Raw genomic sequence first — 21,526 nt, forward strand, 5'->3', positions numbered from 1 at the left:
AAGTCACCCACCCTTACGGCCTTGCTTCTTCTTCTTTCATCTCCGTCATCTCTCCTTAAGATTCGGCCTTACAAAAGTTGTGTTCTTCTCATTTCTTCGTCAGATCGGCCTTCGTGAAGGCTTGTTCTTCTCATTTCTTCGTCAAATTTGGCCTTCGGGAAGTCAGATTTCTTGCATTCGGCAGATTGGTTTCAGGTATTTCCCCTGTCTATTTTTTGTTTTCGTTTTGATGATTTGATCTGTGTTTGGAGTTTGAACCGATGGTTTAATTTGTGTTTAGGAATATGGTTTGGATTTCAGGGAAATTTAGGAATATGGTTTCTGTTTATTTTTCGTGAAGTCTTCTTCTTCTTCCTCCTCGTCAAATTTGGCCTTCGGGAAGTGAGATTCTCAGCACCGTTTTAGCCTTATAGGCATTCCCCATTTCTTCAGCAAATAAATTTTTTTGTTTTTTTGTTTTTTTGTTTTTTTGTTTTTTTCATGTTCAGAGAATCCACTTCATTGTGGATATTTGATTTATGTGTTTACGTGTTTTCATTTTGATGATTTATGTGTTTATGTGTTTTCCTCGGTGTCGACGTCAGCACCGGCAGCGCTAATGCAGGTCTCTACCTCTAACCTATCTCTCATTCCGATGCATTTCTGTGTGTTTGAATTGTGGAAATTGCGCAGGTTTCGTTGTCTGATTGCGGTTTTCTTGACGAGTTTGACGGTGTTGTGGTTCGACGTTTGTGGAAATGCATTGAAACGTTTGTTTCTTTCTCTTGCCTTTCTAATGTGTTTTAGATTTTTAAAACTTCGTATCTTTTGCAATTACGACTAATTGCTTGATTGCGGTTTTTTCTTTTCTCTTTCTGTTTTTCCTCTGCATTTCTTTGTTTGGACTTTTGACTCGTAAGTTTTGAGATTAAGATTATAGTTTGGCTGTGGTTTTTTTTGATGAGTTTTATGATTCGTTGTTTGTGGTTCGACAGTTGTACTATGCATTGAAATGTTCGTTTCTCTCTTGCCTTTCTGTGTTTGGATTTTTGAAACTTCGTATGTTCTGCGTTTAAGATTAATAGTTCTATTTTATACATTGAATGTGTTTTTTTTTTTTTTGTGCATTTGTGTTAGGCTTTCTGAAATTTTGTATTTTCTGAGATTAAGCTCAATAGCTCGATAATGTACTTTGATTTGCATTTCGGAGTTATTAATGCTTTAGTCTCGTTATTTGCGTGCGTCATATTATTGCCTGATGTTATGAAAAGTGTGTTAATTTCCATGATATTGTTCGATTTGTCCTTTTCTCTCTCGGTTAAAAGACACTTCTAAAGGTTGGAGAGAGAGGTGGTTGTAATTCTCATTTCATCATCACAAGACAATGTACAACTGTGCCAAGATTGAATCTTAACTTTCCTTTCTTCTTTTGAAGAAAAAAATTTTGTTCTTTCTTATATCGTATTGTGCTTAATTACTTTGAATATTCAGACATTAGACTTGTTAAAAGTTGATGCACATTATAGTCTATTTGATGAAAATGGGAAGCTTCTTGGTTCGTCCAGTAGCCCAATACAGATTTGGAAAGAGGGCGACTGCATTGAGGTCATAAAAATGAGCAATTGACCTTCATTTGTACTTGTAAATTGTAGTTGAGTGTGGGCAATTTTTGAATCCTTTGAAGTCTAAAAATTTCCATATTGGTCTCGTAACCATACCATATTCAAATAGCCATTTAAAGCATCAGGAAAGATGTTGGAGAATTTGCATTCATGTGGCAATCTTGCATGCTTTCATTAAGGCGATGCACTCTTCATGATTACTCACAGAAGGTTATTCTCTGTGCAGACGATGCACTCTTCATTCCTAAGGAAGTTTTTAGTTTGCTTTAAAGCTTTTTTTTTTCTCTTTTAATATGTTTCTTGTTCCATTATCTTATGAGTTCCTATTGTGCTTGGGTGTGTGAGATTTATAGAATCTTTTAATTTGGTTCTTGTTCCATTAACTTATGAGTTCCTATTGTGCTTGGGTGTGTGAGATTTATAGAATATACTAGTATCAACTTTCAGTTAGTGCTAATATGATAGCTGCTTTTGGTGTTGAAGCTGCAACATCTATTTCTACAAATCCACTTGGTCTTCAAGACAAGACTTCAGGTTTGTCTTTAAATAATTCTTATTTGTCTTGGTAAATCTATATCTATGATGTTCAATGAAATGATGCTTATAATTTGCATAATGTTTATCATCCTAAACCTATGTATGTTTGTCTTGGTTGTGAGATGCTTTAATCAGTGTGTCCCTCGCTTTATGTATTCTCATCTTTGTGCTTATGGATTTGACGCTCTTACCCTCCACTAGTTGCCTAGAAACTTTTTTTGGATTTTTGATTTAGTATGTGTTCATTTTGTTATTTTGTTGGCTTTTGTTATTTCCTACAGGTCAATACATACTTTGTTCAGTTGTTGGATGAAGTTTTACTAAAGTTGAACAACAAAATGAATGAAGTGGTTAGTCCTGAATTTAGAGTTTAAACTAAGGTTGGCGCTGTGAAGTTTCAAATGAGATGTTGATACTTACTTTTGGCCAGTGAAGGGTATGAATTTGGTTAGGGAAGTGGAGAGACTTAAAGGTTGTGAATAGTGCTGAAACTTTGAACGGGTCGCCCGTGACCACTGAAAAGTCAGAATTTTTGCCCGATGACCAAACTCGAAATGCCCAAAAATTCGGGCTGCCCGACCCGACCCGAAATTGCCCATGGACGGGCTTCGGGCAGAGGATGCTTGCCCGTGCCTGGTCGGGCTACCTGATGCTTGACCGGCTGCCTGAATTTTTTTTTTTATATTATATTTTTATGTTGTATAAGTAATAGTATTTGTATAATTACAATGTGTATATTACAATTTGAAATTTGAAATGAACACACGAATTATATAAAAAAAATTACTTCTTCATTGGTTTTTAAATTTGTAATTCACGATTGCTTCGTTAAAAACCTTACCAAGAAAAACCCAATTGGGATAAAAACTTGGTAAGGAAAAAAGAGTGCAATCATTGTGGGACGAATTATAAATTTGATGAATTTATAAAGTCTATACAAGATTACAATAAACACTATACAAATTAGAAATTATAAAGTAAATAAATATTTACAAATAAGAATAATAAAATTTAATTTGAAGCAGAAGGATCGTCTTGAAAATTAAAAGTTAATCTATTAAATTTGTCGATCCATTCTTGATTTGTCGGTGAGATTGTATCGTGTAAGCGTTGGTCGGAACAATCTCAATCCTTGATGCACACTAAAGCTTCAACAATATCCTGCTGTAATGCGTTTTTCCGTTCTTCAAGTATTCGGCCGGTTGTATTGAATTCTTGTTCGGCTGCAACAGTGGAGACCGGGATCGAAAAAATATCCATTGCCAGTCGTGTTAAGATCGGTCAAGTTAATGCTCGTGCCATCCACCACTCAATCAAATCAAACATTTCACTACTGTCTATAACTAAGCATTCACTCAGGTACGCCATTAACTCATTGAATCCGCCGCCACCTCTTGATGAAGATCCACTTCCACTCTCAGATTCTTCTTGACCTTCACTCGTCGTCGTCTTCTTCTTCTTCTTAAACAATCCGAAAACATTCAAAAATGAATGCGGATTGTCGTCTCGTTGCGGTTGGTCAACACGAGGTGTGTTTCTAAACCTATTTTCGTAAGAGATATATAGAGAATATATTTTTTCTTTTATAATAGGAAATTGGTCAGTAGTGTCGATAGCTAAAAATTCATCTAAGTTATCTAATCCACTTTCTAAACCTTCTAATTTTAATCTAGGGTCAAAAATAACACCGAAACCATACAACATTAGGTAATTTAGACTAATATTTTTTAAACTTCTTTTCCATAGAGGCGATAAGAACTCCTAAAACCTCGTGTGTCTAAATTCACTAAATAAAATAGACATTCTTAAAAGTTCTCTTAATGCTAATGGTGAAGTTGGGTAATAAGTTCCACTAAACTTTAAGGTAACTTCGTGAAATCTATTTAAAAAGTTATACAAAAGTTCGGCAATTTACCAATCAGTTTCATCTATAAATTATGTTCTTGATTTTGCACTAACATAATTTGTTATAGCATCTTTATAGGGGATGCATTGTTCAAGCATTATGTAAGTGGAGTTTCATCTTATGGGCATATCTAAGGTTAATGCTCTAGGATTTTGATTACATGCTTGTAGAAATCTAAACTAATCTTGTATTTTTTGATTATTACTTTGAATCCAAGCAATGTCATCTCTAATTCTTTTAATATGACTTGACATTGATTTTAAACCGGATTTTACTATTAAATTAATTATATGACATGCACAACGTTGGTGGAAAATAACATTATTACTGAATAAACTTAAATTATTTTGAAAAAGTTCTATTACTTTAGTATTCGCAGTTGCATTATCTAATGTTATGACCATTATTCTATCTCTTAAACTATATTCATCAATAACAGATAAAATTGTGTTATATATTAAATTGGCAGTATGTGATCCTATAACACATTTGAAACCTAAGATTCTCTTATTCAAATCAACACCTTTATAATAAAGTCCAGTTACAGCTAAATAATCTTTGTTGGCAATGGCGGACCAAATACCCACCGTTAACGCAACACAACCACTAGTAGAGTGTAGAAGGTTGATTAATGTTTCTTTTTCTTGTTTATATAATTTTAATGCATCTTTCCTAAGAGTAGTTCTAGAAAAAAATTGTGCATTAGGATTATGTACAATTTTAATATAACGTTGCCAATTTCTTTATTCAGGAAAACTTAGTGGTTGATTTAATGTGGCTATTAATCGTGCCATTTCCATACGATCAACTTGCGGATCGTATTTCCACGTGCTTAGTCCGCCGGTTTGACGGTCAAACGATAATTGCGTTTAGCGGAGATCAGTTTTGCCTCCTTGCTTTTGAAGACACTTTTCAGAGTGCTTTCTTAAGTGTGTAGTGTCGTGAATAGTATTACCTTGTAATTTCTCACCACAATATTTACATTGAGTTACGTATTTAATGTTATTGTTATTGTCGACGTCCTCGAATGTGTTGAAGTGCTTCCAAACTGCTGAGGTGCGCTTGCATTTCTTTTTAGAACTTGCAACACTTGCACTACCGCTTGCCTCTCTTCCACGGCCACTTGTGCCACCACCATTGAGTCCCCGACCTCTAGTAAGTCCACCAGGGGTCAGATTTGCAGTTTCATTAGCAACTCTTTTCATAGTTTGCGATTCCTGCGTTTAAAAAACATTAAGAAATTGCCTTTCTTCGATGTTGATTTGGGCATCAATGGGAATATCACCATCATAACCAGAAGAAGTCATTATGAAAAGTAAGAGAGATTGAGAGCGCTTTGAGAGAGCTTAAGAGAGATCGAGATTCGAGAGAGATTTAAGTGAGATTAAGAGAGATTTGAGAGAGATTAAGAGAGATTAAGAGAATTTGAGAGAGAATAAGAGTTTTGGGGTGAAGAAAATGGTTGGGGAGAGGGAGGGTATTTATAGGAAAATTGTTAGGTTGAAAAAAAAAATTTTTCCCCAAAAAATTCGGGTCCAACGGCTACAAATTTTTCGGGCAATTCGGGCAAAAATTGGGCAGGTCGGGCAACGGTATAAAATCTGACCGTTTGGTTCAAAAATTCAGGCAAAATTTAGGTTCGGGCAAAAAGACCCTTATTTTCAAAATTCGAGCATTTTTCGGGCAACGGGCAAAAATTGGGCAACGGTCACAAAAATTTGGGCAACGGTCACAGAAATTCGAGCACAAATTCGGGTAGTTTTGGGTATTGCTGGAAAATTCAAAAAAAATCCGGCGAACGGCGGGGGACGGCTTCTCCACGGCGGCGGGCTGTCGGGGGATTAATAGTTTCGGGCTACCCGAGCCCGTGCCCGAAGAAAACCGTGTTCGGGCGGCGAAAGTGGCCTGCCCGAAGTGCTCAAAAATTTTTGGGCATCGGGCATGCCTGCCGCCTGAAAGTTCAGCACTGGTTGTGAATGTCATTTAGAGTTTTAATTAATTAATTGTACTAATTTTGTGACAGGTCAATAGTTGTTTTGCTGGAGGAGATGACCTTTTTGTTGGAGCATTTTGTCAAGATGGATTATTTACTTAACCATTTCACTTGGCTAGACGTTTTGGATATTTTGATATCTCTAGCTATGTGAATTTTATTTTCCGATTTTTGCTTTTATTTCTTTCTTTGTCTTTTTTTTTTTTTAGGTGATAGTATCCCAACGAGTCACCTCAGATTAATCTTATAGAGTCAAAGGGTCTTGATGAACAAAGGCAAAAGCTTTTAGTGACTTACATCCGAGACAAAGCGAGTGAACTATCTTCTTGTTTAATGCTCGTGGCTCTTTGTGAGGTAAACTCATTTCTGTCATTGGAATTTGACTTGGGAAATCATTTTAGTGGGGTATTTTTTGAGAAATTGATGGGTTGAAACGATGTAATATAACTAAAGATTTTGGAGTTATTCAATTATAGATGATAGATAAATTAATACAATCCCGCATTGATTTTGGGCAGAAAATGCGTCCTTGAAATCATTAATGGAGTCTTGAAATCTCTTCTTCTGTCACCTTTCTCATATGAGAATATTTTATGATTATGTTTCTAACACATTGGAGTACTTATTTTACTTTCCTAATTATAAACAGTGGAGATAACTTTTTTGTTGAAGCATTTTGTCAAGATGGAAGAATTTACTTCACCATTGCACTTAGATGTTTTGGAGATGACTTCTCTATTTTCTTTACTTGTTTTGAATGTTAAGGTTTTGGACATTGTATGAATTATGTTGTAGACGTAATTTTATTGCCAGCTTGGTAGATATTGACAACAATTGATATGTTGAATGTTTTTATGTTTTAATTTGAATGTTCCTATTTAGATATATCACATATCTCAGAATTACTATTTATTTGCATGAATTGAAAAGGATATCAATAATAATTTTAAAAAGTTACAAGAGTATGAACATAACAAGGAAAAAAAATATTAATCTGTATCGTAGCCATGCTAAAGAGTTGTAATAGGATGAAAATAGCTTGTCTTAAATGCTATAATACTTCAATTCTATAGCACTTTTTATAATTCTCTTGAAACGCTATGTTTTCTTAGGACTTATAATATCGTCCACTGTCCTAGCACTCTAAAAAGCGCTATTGTTAGTGATTAATAGCGTTTTTGGACTGCTATTGATGTTGATATTTGTTGTAGTGTATGAATTATATTTTTGATATGCGTTGGCCGTCTAGTAGAAAACACATCAAATATCATCCACCCGAGAAAAAATTATAGCATGATCAATCCATATGAAAACTATGGTAGGCTACTTTATTCACAAAAGTAAAGAGCCCTTTATATTTGTCTATCACTAAACAATGCATCAAAGTGCTTTATAAAAAAACAGAACAAAAAAACACTATGCTTGGCACTTTGCAGGAACACCATAAATTTTAGGTTTGGAATGACATATGTCAACAAACATAAATTATTGTAGCAAATATCACGGTTAAAGATATTTAAAAATTATAAAATCAATATATATAACAAATATATACATGAAAACTCACAAAATTCTCATAAAATCCAAAGATACTGAATGAAATACACAAAAATATAAGTATAATTTTACTCAGTACACAAAACTTAAATGATGTCATTGTGGTATATTTTGTAATAGTTTTAGTTCCTATGATAAAAGTCAATCTAATTTTAAAAACCATGACATATTGCCTAAATATGTCGTTAATCAAGGTACTTTAGTTCTCATTTTGATAAAATTTGATGGGAAAGTGTTATAATCTTGATGAGAAAACCAGGAGAAAATTTATATATATATATATATATATATATTGACAAAACTAAATGGTTTTTTTTTTTTTTTTTGTTGCTGGGGCTCAAAATTAAACATTTGTGTGGTGTATATATATATATTGACAAAACTAAATGGTTTTTTTTTTTCTTTTGTTGCTGAGGCTCAAAATTAAACATTTGTGTGATGGAATTACTGTATACAAATTAAACATTTGCTAAATTAAATTTTTATATTTTGTCTATTTTGGTCATTTTAGCCTCTTACAATAATTTACTCAACAAAAATAACCACTTACAACAATTCAATTTTACAATTTACCAAATACTATTACGGTTTTTAGAATCCACAACACTTTTAAAATTATAGTTTATAAATGTTATATATAACAGTTGCTTTTCTCTTCATTACAGTTAAAAACAACTCTTCTAAAATCTATAACACTATCGAACAAGCGTTAAGGACACATAGTTCCGAGAAAAAAAGTAGACACAGTTCAATATATGTATGTGTGTAAGTTCATTGTCTGTTGGAAATAAATACAGTTAAAATGGATGAGATTAACAACACTTGTATGCACTTTCATTAAATACTAATAAATAATTGTTTTGGTGTGAAAAAAAGGCTTTTCCATTAAATTAAGATGTGCATTGAGAAACAATTATATTGCCTCAGTCATACATCACTGAATCATATTCTTGCCACAACGAGTTACATCTATTACTTCCATCGTCCAAAGCAACCTCATAATATTTATGAGTAGAATTAACTTGTAGTATAAGTAACACTAATAGAAATCTGGTATTTAACGACTGTTAATAACCGTCGTTAAAAGATTAGATGATGCTTAGAAACACCGTCGCCTAATTACGAGTCGTTAAATGTTTGTGATATATAACGACGGTTTTTATCCGTCGTTAAAAATTACATTAGACGACAGTTTTTTTTGTAAACCGTCGTCTAATCTCGACACTAATAGACTTGCCGTGTATTTTAGATGACTCTTTTTTTATAAAACCGTATTAGTTGAGATTTAATGACGATTTTTTGGAAAAACTGTCATTATATGTTCTTCCCAAATAAAAAAAAATTGAGTCATTTTTTTGTTGTCCCACAGGTTAGCCAATTAATTCCGTATTTTATAAGCTTTTTAGCCACAATTCAGAACCATTATAGGCAGAAAACAAAAAATTAAATTTCTAAATAAAAATGAATTATAAATATTAAATAATACGTCAATAAATATAGTTTATGATTAATATTACAACAACATATTAATTAAATGTTCATATAAATTACAACAACAAATAGTTTATCATTTTTTTCTCTTTCTATTATTTTCAATACATGTCCATTCAACATCTAAGTGGATAAGGTTTGAATCATCATCATCAAAAACATCAATCCCGTCAACAGGTGCCAAGCTTCTACTCACAGATGGAATGTCGTTGCAATCATTATCATCCCCTTCTCTATTACAAATAGCTATTGACTTCATGGGAACAACTAAGGACAACTCCAAATCATTGGGATCAGTTGTATAGAAAACTTGTTTTGCTTGCGTTACCAAAATGAAATGATCATTCTTGTAACTCATTTTTTGAAAGTCAATTACTATAGCGCCATCACTATCAACCTTCACATAATTATTGTATGCCCACTTACACATAAAAAGTGCCACTCACAATCCGCAATAGTCAGGTTCCCATATGTCCTCCCTAATACGGTAGTAGGTCATTGTTCCATATACAAGATTCTTGTATTTTGTAGACAAAATATGCATAGCATCAACACGAAGACTAACACCACTATTTTGGACCGGGTGCTTCTCATCTTTCTCCTAAGTGTAGAAGTTATAGCCATTTATTGAGTATGATGTGTATTTCATTACCGTCGACGAGGGTCCTCTTGCTAGCTTAAACAAGTCTTCTGACACACCTTCATTTTCTGACTTGCAAACCTTGGAGTAAATGTTTGTCCGTATCCACTCTCTAAATGTATGGTTATGTTCATCTTCCAACCACTTCTCATTTCTCCCTCTTTTTGGGTTTGCCGCCTTTATAAATTTTTTGTGGACCTCTATGTATGGTTCCACCTCACGAATATTATGTAGCATGTAGAGACAAACTTGTTCCCGTGCTTCATGAGGAATCGAGGAAGGAATACCGCCAGATTTACCTTTTGGCTCCATGTTTACCTTCTTTGGTAAACCAATTGCTTCCGCGTTTGACAAGTATTCCGAGCAAAATTTCACAGCTTCTTTGGCTATGTAAGTTTCCACGATGCAACCCTCCGGCCTATTTCGATTCTAAACATAACCTTTTAGAATCTTCATGGACCTTTCGAAAGGGTACATCTACCTCAAGTACACTATCTCGCAAAAATGTACCATTAGATGAATCATGATGTCGAAGAATGATGGTGGAAAATACTTCTCTAGCATGCACAAGGTCATCACCAACTCTGACTGTAGTGTATTAGATTTACTACGTTGGAACATATGGAGTTGAAGAAGTAGCAAAACTTAGTAAGTGCAAATTTAACCTCTTTTGTTTGAATCCCATGTAAAGCAAGTGGCAACAGTTGTTGTACCAAAGTATGACAATCATGTGTCTTCATGTCAGACAGCTTCAATTCTTTCACTGACACCAAGTTAGATGAATACCCTTCTAAAACTTTCACAGAATCAAGCCATTCACAGAATTTCTTCTTCTCTTGTCTCGATAATGTGTACTTAGCCGGAGGTAAGTTAGTGCGTGAGCCTCTTTTCTCAAGAGCCAAGTCATCTTTAATGTTCAATTTCATAATATCCAATCATGCATTGAGGCCCGGATGTCAAGCAACGTGCCAACTATTGACTCACAAACATTATTCTCAATATGCATGACATCTAAGCAATGACAAATTAACAATGAACTCCAATATGGAAGATCGAAGAAAATTGACTTTTCATCCAAGGTCCGATAATCGAGTCATTATTTGTTCCTTTCTTCTTCCTAAAGACCACTTTTACGTTCTTGACCATCTCAAACACTTGTTTTCTTGTCAAAGGTCTTGAAGGTGGTTTTTCTTCTATTTTACCATGAAAAGCTTTTCTTTCTTTGTTGTATCGATGATTCATAGGCAAGAATCTCCTATGGCCATCGTACACCGTCTTTTTTCCATTTTTCAACCGGATCGAAGATGTCTTTGTTATGCAAATAAGGTGTTACTATTGAACTCTTTTCCATATGCAGGGAAGTCGTTAATGGTCCACATCAACATTGCTCGGAGTACAAAGGAATCATCGCAGAAATGATCGTTAACTAACTTCGATTTCACTTTCCCACAATCTCCTCAACTCATCAATCAATGGTACCAAGTAGACATCAATGTCATTTTTTGGTTGATTAGGTCCAGAAACCAACAAGGTCAACATTAGAAATTTTCGGTTCATATACAAGTCTGGCGGAAGATTGTAGTTTATAAGGATGACGGGTCAAGTATTGTGTTTGCTGCTAAAATTAGTATATGGATTCATTTCATCAGCTGACAACGCAAGGCAGACATTCCTAGGTTCCACACTAAATTCAGGATTCTCTGCATCAAATGTCTTCCACTGTGGAGAATCGGCGGGGTGTCGTAGCATGCCATCATCGACCCTTTTATCATGATGCCAAGTTAAATTTTTAGCATGCTCCAGATTTTGATATAATCGCTTTAATCTTAGTTCGATCAGAATGTACCATAACACCTTCACCGGCACACCTTTTCTCTCGTTGGACAATTTCTTACCTTTCTTCCACCTAGACTCGTGGCACACCAGACACTCATCCAAGTCTTCACATTCTTTTTGATATAGCACACAATCATTTGAACACGCATGTATTTTCTCATATTCCATCATAGAGCTCAACATCTTCTTAGCCTCATACATAGAACTCATCACTTGATTATTATCCGGAAGTGCATCTTTTAGAAATTCTAAGAGTCCTGTGAAACTTGCATGTGACCACCCATCCGATGCCTTAAAGTTCCACAACCAGACAATTTGGTATACTTCTTACACCCAATATACCATCGTGTCTCCGCATCGTCCATCATCTTCTCAAATAACTCCGGTCGGTGCATAAATTCTTCCTCCATACCATTAATCATGTTACTTCCATCATCTTCGTGATCAATATCAACGTCATTTCTCTCAATTCCCTTAACCGCTGAAGATGAACTTGGAACCTCTTCACCGTGTCATATCCATGTTTGATAAGTCTGATCAATGCCTTATCAAAACAAATGGAATCTAAGATCTTGCATCGACTGTCTTCTAATATTGCCACATTGCACACACAGACAACAAATAATATTCCCTTTCATTATATTCTTTGCAAAAAAAATAAATTCTTCAATCCCTTCCTTATATTCATTACTCAACCAATTTGTAAACAGTTATTTCCTATCCATTGCTACATAAAAAACCAAAAAAGAAATATCTCACTTACCCAAACACATAAATCATACAATTACTCAAAACAGCATATTAAAACCCAACACCCAACACCTATATTACTCAAAATCATAAAACATAAACAAAATTCATTATCTACATAACAAATTCAAGACAAAAACTAAAAACTCAACACCCATATCACTCAAAATCACAAAACCTAAACTAATTTCATCATCAACATAAATAAATTTTATCAAACAACAAACACTCAACATCAATAATACACAAACCCATAAAAGTTAAGCTATTTTCTTCACTTTTTAAATCAAATTTACACAAAAAATGAGAAAATTAATCAAATTTACTTCATGTTCTTCATGGATTTGTGGTCCTTTCTGGATTTATGGAGAAAATGGCGGTGAACAGAAGGAGAATGAGGCAAACAGAAGGAAAAACAACCGTTACAGATACCTATATTAGACGACGATTTTTTAAAAAATCGTCGTCTATAATTGCCACGTCAACCACCGTGTTTTAACGGCACGTTTGATGGCGGCTTTGTATAAAATCGTCATCTAATTAGCATCTTCACGATGGTTTTGTATAAAATCATCGTCTAATTAGCATTGTCAAATCCACAATTTTTTGTAGTGTAACTCGTTCGAATTCAAGTACCCCGTGGGTGCCCCGGGGGCGTCCCAGGGTGCCTTAGGGGTGTCCCGGGGTTGCCCCGGGGTCTACCGGAGCTGACCCGGCCGTGTCCCGGGGTGCCTTAGGGGTGGTCCCGGGGCTGCCTCGGGGTCTCCTGGAGCTGTCCCGGCCGTGTCCCGGGGGTCTCCCGGGAGTCTCCCGAAAGTCTCCTGGAGTCTACTGGGGGTCTCCTGGGCGTCTCCCGAGGGTCTCCCGGGGGCGTTCCGGGGGCGTCCCAGGGGCCTCCCAGGGGCATCTCTGGGGGTTCCCCGGGGGCGTCCCAGGGGCGTCCCGGGGGTGTCTCGATGGGGCCCCGGGGGTCTCCCGGGGTTCTCCTGGGGGTCTCCCGGGGTGCCCTGGGCGTGCCCCGTGGGTCTTCCGGGGTGCTCCTAGGGATGTCCCGGGGGTGCCCCGAGGGCATCCCGGGGGCGTCCCGGGGACATCCTGTGGGTGTCTCGGGGGTGCGCCGGTGGCGTCCCGGGGGTCTCCCGTGGATCTCGCGGGGGTCTCTCGGGGATCTCTTGGGGGTGTCCCGGGGGCCTACTGGGGGTGTCGTGACCGTCTCCCCGGCGTCTCCCGGGGGTATCGTGTCCTGGGGGTGTCCCGGGGATGTCGTGTGCCGGGGGTGTCCTGGGGGTGTCGTGTCCCGGGGGTTTCCCGTTCGTGTCGTGTCTCAATGGTGTCCTGGGTGTGCCCCGGGGGTCTCCGGCGGGTGTCCCGAAGGTGGCCCGGGGGTGTGCCGGGGGTGCCCCGGGGTTTTCCTGGGGGTCTCCCGGGGGTGTCCAAAGGGTGTCCAAGGGGTGCCCCGGGGGTGCCCCAGAGGTGCCTCGGGGGTGCCCCGGGGGTATCCCGGGGGTGCCCTGGGGGTCTCCCGGGGTTCTCCTAGGTGTCTCCCGGGGTTCTCCTGGGGGTCCCCCGGGGGTCTCCTGGGGGTTTTCCGGGGATGTCCAGGTGATATCCCTAGGGTGCTCCGGGGGCGCTCTGGGGGTCTTCCGGGGGACTTCCGGGGCTCTCCCCGGGAGGTCGCCCAAGGGTGTCTCGGAGTGCCCCAGGGGTGCACCGGTGGTGCCCCAGGGGTCTGCCAGGGGTCTCCCAGTGGTCTCCCGGGGCTCTCACGGGGGTCTTTTGGGGGTTTCCCGGGGGTCTCCCTGTGGTGTCCAAGGGTGCCCCGGGGGGTGCTCCGGGGGTCCCCCCGGGCGTGTCCCGGGTGTGCCCCGAAGGCGCCACGCGGGTCTCCCGGGGGTGTCCCAAGGGCGTCCCGGGTGTGTCTGCGGGTGCCCCGGACGTGCCACGAGGGTGCCCCGGGGATCTCCCAGAGGTCTCCCGGTGGTCTCTTGGAGGTGTCCCGAGGGTGTGTCGGGGGTGTCTGGGTATGTCTCGGTGGTGCCCCAGGGGTGTCCCGGGGCCCTCCTAGAGTTCTCCCGGGCGTCTCCCGGGAGTGTCGTGTCTCGGGGGTGTCGTGTGCCGGGAGTGTCCTAGGGGTGTCGTGTCCTGGGGGTGTCCTGTGGGTGTCGTGTCCCGAGGTTGTCCAGGGGGTGCCCCGGGGGTCTTCGGGGGTCCCCCAGAGGTGTCCCAGGGGTGTTCGGGGGTGTCCAAGGGGTACTCCGGGGGTTCTCCCGAGGGTCTACCAGGGGTCTCCTGGGGGTCTCCCGGGGATGTCCCAGGGGTGTCTAGGGGTGCCCCGGGCGTGCATCAGGGGTGCCTCGGGGGTCTCTCGGGGGTCTCCTGGGGGTCTCCCTGGGGTCTAGGTGGTGTCCCAGGGGTGCCCCGGGGGCGCTCCGGGGGTCTCCCGGGGCTTTCCCGAGCGTGCATCAGGGGTCCCAGGGGTCTCCCGGGGGTGTACTAGGGCTCTCCCGGGGGTGCACCAGGGGTCCCAGGGGTATCCTGCAGGTGTCCCGGGGGTGACCCGGGTGTGTTCCGAGGGCACCCCGGGGTTGTCCCGGGGGTCTTCTGGGGGTCCCGCGGGGGTGCCCCGGTGGTCTCCCGAGAGTCTCCCGGGGGTCTCCCGGGAGTCTTCCGGGGCTCTCCTAGGGATCTCCCGGGGGTGTTCGGGGGTGCCCCGGGGGTCTCCCAGGGTTCTCCTGGGGGTGCCCCGGGTGTCTCCTGGGGGTCTCCCTGGGGTGTCCATCGGGGGTGCCACGGGGGTACCCTAGGGGTCTCCTGGGGGTGTCCCGGGGGTCGCCCGGGGGTCTTCCGGGTGTGTCCCGCGGGTGACCCGGGGGTGCCCCGGGGGTCTCCTGGGGGTCTTCCGGGGGTGTCCTGGACATGTCCCGAGGGTGTCCCAGGGGTTCCCGGGGTGGCCCCGGGGGTGCCCCGGTGCGTTTTTTTTTTTTCATTATGAGGCCATTTTTTGCCAGCATGCCCTGTAAAATGTAAGGATTACGTCTGCAAAATTTTAGAATTTTTTGGCATCGTTTTTATTTTATTTTATTCTTCAAAGTTGAAAAATATTGAAAGTTATAAAAAATAGAATATTCATAAAAAAAATGGTGTTGCTTGTTGCCTTAATTCATAAAAATTGTATATTAATTTTAGAATGCAAAACATAAATAAAAATATAATTTTTTTTCCATCCCGGCCCCTAGGCGCCCCACTATACGAGCCGGGGCTTTTTGGTAGCTTTTTTTTTTTTGTCATTTTTTCAGGCCATGTTTTGTAGGCAAGCCCAAAAAAATGTTAGGCTTATGTCTGCAAAATTTCATAAATTTAAAGTGCAAAACGTAAGTAAAAATGTAAATTTTTGACCGATCCCAGCCCCTTGGTGCCCCTCTACGCAGGCGGGGGGTTTTTTGACAGCATTTTACTTTTTTTTGTTTTTTTCGTGTCATTTTTTGTTGGCATGCCCAAAAAATGTAAGGTTCGTGTTTGTAAAATTTCATAATTGTTTGACGTCATTTGTCTTTTATTTAAGTTTTCAAAAACAAAAAAATGAAGAAAATCATAAAAAGTAGAATATTCATCAAAAAATGGTGCCGCTTGTTGCATTAATTCATAAAAATCATATAGTAATTTGTGAATGCAAACCATAAATAAAAATGTAAATTTTTGACCTATCTCGGCCCCTGGGCGCCCCACTACACGGGCCGGGGGCTTTTTGACAGCCTTTTACTTTTTTTGTCATTTTTTGAGGCTATTTTTTGAGTGCATTCCCAGAAAAATGTAAGGATCATGTCTGTAAAATTTTAAAATTTTTTGACTTCATTTTTATTTTATTTTATTTTTCAAACACGAAAATAAAGAAAATCATAAAAAATAGAATATTCATAAAAACATGGTGCTGCTTGTTGCATTAATTCATAAAAATCATATATCAATTTTAGAATGCAAAACGTAAATAAAAATTTTAATGTCTAACCCATTCTGGCCCCTGGCTGCCCCACTACGCGGGTCGGGGGCTTTTTCACAGCATTTTACTTTTTTTGTCATTTTTTGTAGGCATCCCATAAAAATGTAAGGATCGTGGCTGCAAAATTTCATAATTTTTTGTCGACTTTTTTATTTTATTTTATTTTTCAAAGACGAAAAATACATAAAATCATAAAAAAAAGTGAAACGTTATAGGGTGAATGAATCGTTATAGAGACGAAATAGGGAGATTCGCAGTAAGACCAGAGAACCTTAGTGAAATTTCTTCCCACACGTCTAGTCCTCCTTCGACCCCAGCCTCATTAGCAGTTGCAAATCCGTTCGCAATGGCTCAAAACGAGGAGGTCCAGCAGAAGACGTTGAACGATTATCTCCACCCTACGCGTACGGCCACACCATCATGCATAATGTTTCCCCCAAATATGCCGAATTTGGATTTCAAGCCAGGCATGATCCAACTCCTGCCGACCTTTCACGGGTTAGAAAGCGAGAATCCATACGTTCATATTAGGGAGTTTGAAGAAGTAGTGGCCACTTTTCACAACCGAGCTAAAGTCATGGACTCAGTGCGATTAAAATTCTTTCCTTTCTCTTTGAAGGAAAAGGCTAAAAGCTGGTTGTATTCTCTGCGACCTAGGTCTATTGGAAGTTGGGAAGAAATGACGACATCATTTTTCAACAAGTATTTCCCTCACCATAAGACTTAATGGCATCGAGTGCGCAGCGGAATTTAAAGGCTTTTGAGTATCTCAACGAGTTAGCCGAAAAAGCCCACACTTGGACCGGACCTAGTGCTACTGACAGCACCAATAGGTCCCGACTAGTTGGAATCTATCAATTACGGGAGGAGGACAACCTCAAAGCCCAAGTCGAATCTTTGACAAGGCAAATCGAGGCCCTCAAAGGCAAAGAAGGTAGAGGAATCCACACGGTCGTAAGGGCAGAGACATATGAGCCATGCTTTGTCTGTGGAGGGGTGGAACATCTAGCTAAGGATTGTCCTGCTTATGGTGAAATGAGAAGGGTTTATGAGGAGCAATGCAATGCCTTAGGGGCATACAACAAACCCTTCTCTAACACATACAATCCTGGCTGGAGGAACCATCCAAACTTCAGTTGGAGAGATTCCAACCAAGCACAACCATCAGGAGGATAATGGAGAACTGAGCAACAGCCGCAACCACCAAAGGCGTATTCTGCACCTCAATACAATTCGCATCAGCCAAGGAGTTCTCTTGAGAACACCTTGCAATCTTTCATGGAGGTGCAGAGTAAGACGAATCAGAAGATTGAGTCACTGTTCACGCAAATGGTGGAGGAAAGTAAAGAAATGAAGAGTCAAATCACGAATCTGACTGGAGCTTTGGCTGTTCAAGAACGCGGCAAGTTCCCTTAACAAGCTCAGTCAAACCCAAAGGGTCAACATATGGCGCAAACCTCATGTCTCGATAATCAAAATATTAAAGAGGTGAATGCCATCGGTACTCGTAGTAGTAAGATTATGGAAGAACCATCAACAAGTGCCACCACTTCGAGTAGTAAGGAAGTTGTCCCTGAGAAAGATGATCCAACAAATGTTCCGGTAAAGGTGCCTTTTCCCCAAGCTTTACGTCCAATTGAGAAAATACCAGAACACCAAAGTAAGATCCTAGAGCACTTGACTCAAGTGAAGATTAATCTTCCTTTGCTTCATGTTATCAAGCAAGTGCCTGCTTATGCTAAGGTTATCAAGGATCTATGCACTATCAAAAGGAAGCACCATGTCAAGAAGACAACATTCTTGACAAAACAGGTAAGCGCGGTGATCGACCAGAAAACACCGCTCAAGTACAAGGATCCGATTGTCCCACAATTTCCTATCAGATAGGGACACATGAGTTCAGCCAAGCTTTGCTTGATCTAGGAGCGAGTGTTAACCTCATGCCATACTCTGTCTACTCGCAACTTGGTCTTGGAGAAATTAAGCCCACATCCGTGGTTCTGCAGCTGGTTGATCGATCGATCAAGAAGCCTCGGGGGATAGTTAAGGATGTTTTGGTTCAAGTTGATAAGTTCTATTACCCCGTTGACTTTCTAGTCTTGGATACTCAATCCGTGGTGAGTATGGAGTCCAAGATTCCCATCATCCTCGGAAGACCTTTCCTTGCTACAGCCAATGCTCTCATCAACTGTAGGAATGGTCTGATGAAGATATCCTTTGGGAACATGACTTTGGAGGTGAATGTTTTTCACATTGCAAAGCAACCACGTGATGATGACGAGTGCTACCAAACATTTCTAATTGACACACTCATCTCGGAGGAGGTTAAGTTGTGTAGCAGTTCTGATGATTTTGACAATTTCTTCCGCATTTCTGAATCTGAGAGCTCCGGTCCTTGTGAGTTGGCCAACAATGTCACCATTTTCAAAGACTCACAAGGCAAAGGAACCAAGTTTTGGCAACCACGCTTTGAAGAGCTCCTTAGAGAAAAAGAAAAGCCAAAACCATCCACCGAAGAGACCCCAAACCTCAAGCTGGCTCAACTGCCTGAAAATCTGAAACATGTCTTCCTGGGAGCTGGTGATACCTTTCCTGTCATCATTTCATCTAAACTTGACGCATTTCAAGAGCAGCGGTTAGTTGACATGCTGCGTGAACACAAATTGGCATTAGGTTGGACGATTGCTGACATTAAGGGTATTAGCCCCTTAATTTGCTCTCATCACATCAACTTGGAAGACGGGGTTAATCCACGAAGGGATCCCCAAAGAAGACTAAACCCAACGATGAAAGAAGTCGTAAAGAAGGAAGTCTTGAAGCTTCTGGATGCAGGAATCATCAATCCAGTCGCTGATAGCAAGTGGGTCAGTCCAACTCAGGTAGTGCCTAAGAAATCAGGGGTTACAGTGGTCGAAAATGAGAAAGGGGCTCTTGTTCCCACAAGAACTGTGACGGGTTGGCGAATGTGCATTAACTATCGAAAGCTGAACTCCGCCACCCGTAAGGATCACTTCCCACTTCCATTCATTGACCAAATCCTAGAACGTGTGGCTGGTCATCCTTACTATTGCTTTCCTAATGGCTACTCAATCTATTATCAGATCGAGATCGCATTAGAGGATCAGGATAAAACTACATTTACATGTCCTTTTGGTACTTATGCTTTTAGGCATATGCCATTTGGGCTGTGTAATGCATCAGCCACCTTCCAGAGGTGCATGATGAGCATTTTTAGTGACATGGTCAAGAAGTGTATGGAAGTGTTCATGGATGATTTGACCGTCTTCGGTGACTCCTTCGACTCGTGCCTTCTCAACTTAGAAGCTGTACTTAAAAGATGTGAAGAGAAGAGTCTCGTGCTTAACTGGGAGAAGTGTCATTTCATGGTGCCATCTGGCATAGTCTTGGGGCATGTTGTTTCTGAAAGAGGGATTGAGGTTGATCAGTCTAAAATTGAACTTATCTCAAAGTTGCCCACCCCCAAGACTGTCAAAGACATTCGGTCTTTTCTAGGGCATGCTGGTTTTTACAAGAGGTTCATACAAAACTTTTCAGCAATTTCTCATCCACTTTGTAACCTCTTGGCTAAAGACGCCGCGTTCGATTGGACACAAAAATGTGAGGATTCTTTCTGAACGCTTGTGGCAAAGTTGACTTCCGCCCCCATCATTTAGTCACCAGATTGGAGCTTACCATTTGAAATCATGTGTGACGCAAGCGATTATGCTGTAGGGGCCGTCCTTGGTCAACGAAGGGAAGGGAAGCCCTTTTTTGTGTATTACGCGAGTAGAACTCTAAATAGTGCTTAAATGAATTACTCAACCACTGAGAAAGAGTTGCTCGCTGTGGTCTTTACACTTGACAAGTTCCGCGCATATCTGACGGTTCACCCATCACTGTCTTTACAGATCATGCCGCCCTCAAGTATCTCCTTTCCAAAAAGGATGCTAAGGCACGATTAATTAGGTGGATCCTTCTATTGCAGGAATTTGACTTGACCATCAAAGACAAGAAAGGTGTCGAGAATGTCGTTGCCGACCATCTGTCTCGACTCGAGTTCAATGATCCCACCGATGGCCCTGCCATCCGCGATAACTTCCCTGATGAAAATCTTTTCGTCGTCACTAAGCTGCCTTGGTACGCTCATATCGTAAACTACTTGGTGATAGGCAAACTTCCTTCTAATTAGAATGCACAAGATAAACGCAAGTTCTTGGTCGAAGTGCGAAACTTCTATTGGGATGACCCATATCTTTTCAAGTATTATCCCGACCAAATCATGAGACGATGCATTCCTGATGATGAGATTACTAGTGTTTTGAACTTCTGCCATAACGATGCATGTGGTGGTCATTTTTCTGTGAAAAAGACCCTCGTAAAAATCTTACAGTGTGGTCTTTATTGGCCTACTTTGTTCAATGACACTAATCAATTCTGTCATTCCTGTGTCTAGTGCCAGAAGTTAGGTTCTTTGTCCCGACGCCATATGATGCCTTTGAACCCGATTCTCGTGATAGAAATATTTAATTTTTGGGGGATCGACTTTATGGGACCATTTCTGCCTTCTTCTGGGTACCTTTACATCCTCCTCGCTGTGGATTACGTTTCTAAATGGGTTAAAGCCGTGCCATGTCGAACTAATGATAATGCAACAGTTGTTAAGTTCTTGAAGGAGAATGTGTTATCAAGGTTTGGCACTCCACGTGCTATCATCAATGATCAAGGCACTCATTTCTGCAACCGTTCATTTGAGGCTCTTCTGTGAAAGTACGGTGTGCTTCATAAGGTTGCTACTACCTATCATCCACAAACGAATGGCCAAGCTGAGTTGGCGAATAGGGAGATCAAACAAATTCTAGAAAAGACGGTAAACCCCGACTGCAAGGATTGGTCCTTACGTCTTCTTGACACTCTCTGGGCATACCGCACTACCTACAAATCCCCTCTTGGGATGTCTCCTTATAGGCTTGTCTTTGGGAAAGCCTATCATTTACCTGTCGAGCTCGAACATAAAGCTTATTGGGCCGTCAAGGCCCTTAACTTTGATCTCAATGCTGCAGGTATTCAAAGAAAGCTCCAATTGTCTGAGATTGAGGAGTTAAGGAATGACGCATACGACAATTCCAGGATCTACAAGGCCAAAATGAAAGCGGCTCATGATAAGCAGATCCTGAGAAAGAATTTTGAGCCAAATCAGCAGGTGCATCTTTATGACTCC

General features: G+C 40.7%; 1 long non-coding RNA gene and 1 pseudogene across 1 annotated transcript; both read left to right on the top strand.

The window, feature by feature from the left end:
* Positions 1-16: 16 nt before the first annotated feature.
* Positions 17-2,135, top strand: LOC112093635. The gene is made up of 3 exons (XR_002903141.1): positions 17-195; positions 673-749; positions 2,085-2,135. It is a non-coding gene; the product is annotated as an uncharacterized LOC112093635 (long non-coding RNA).
* Positions 2,136-17,637: 15,502 nt separating this feature from the next.
* Positions 17,638-21,526, top strand: part of LOC112093637 — a 7,269-nt pseudogene continuing 3,380 nt past the window's right edge.

Source organism: Morus notabilis, unplaced genomic scaffold (genome assembly GCF_000414095.1).
Source record: "Morus notabilis unplaced genomic scaffold, ASM41409v2 Scaffold271, whole genome shotgun sequence".
NCBI lineage: Eukaryota > Viridiplantae > Streptophyta > Magnoliopsida > Rosales > Moraceae > Morus > Morus notabilis.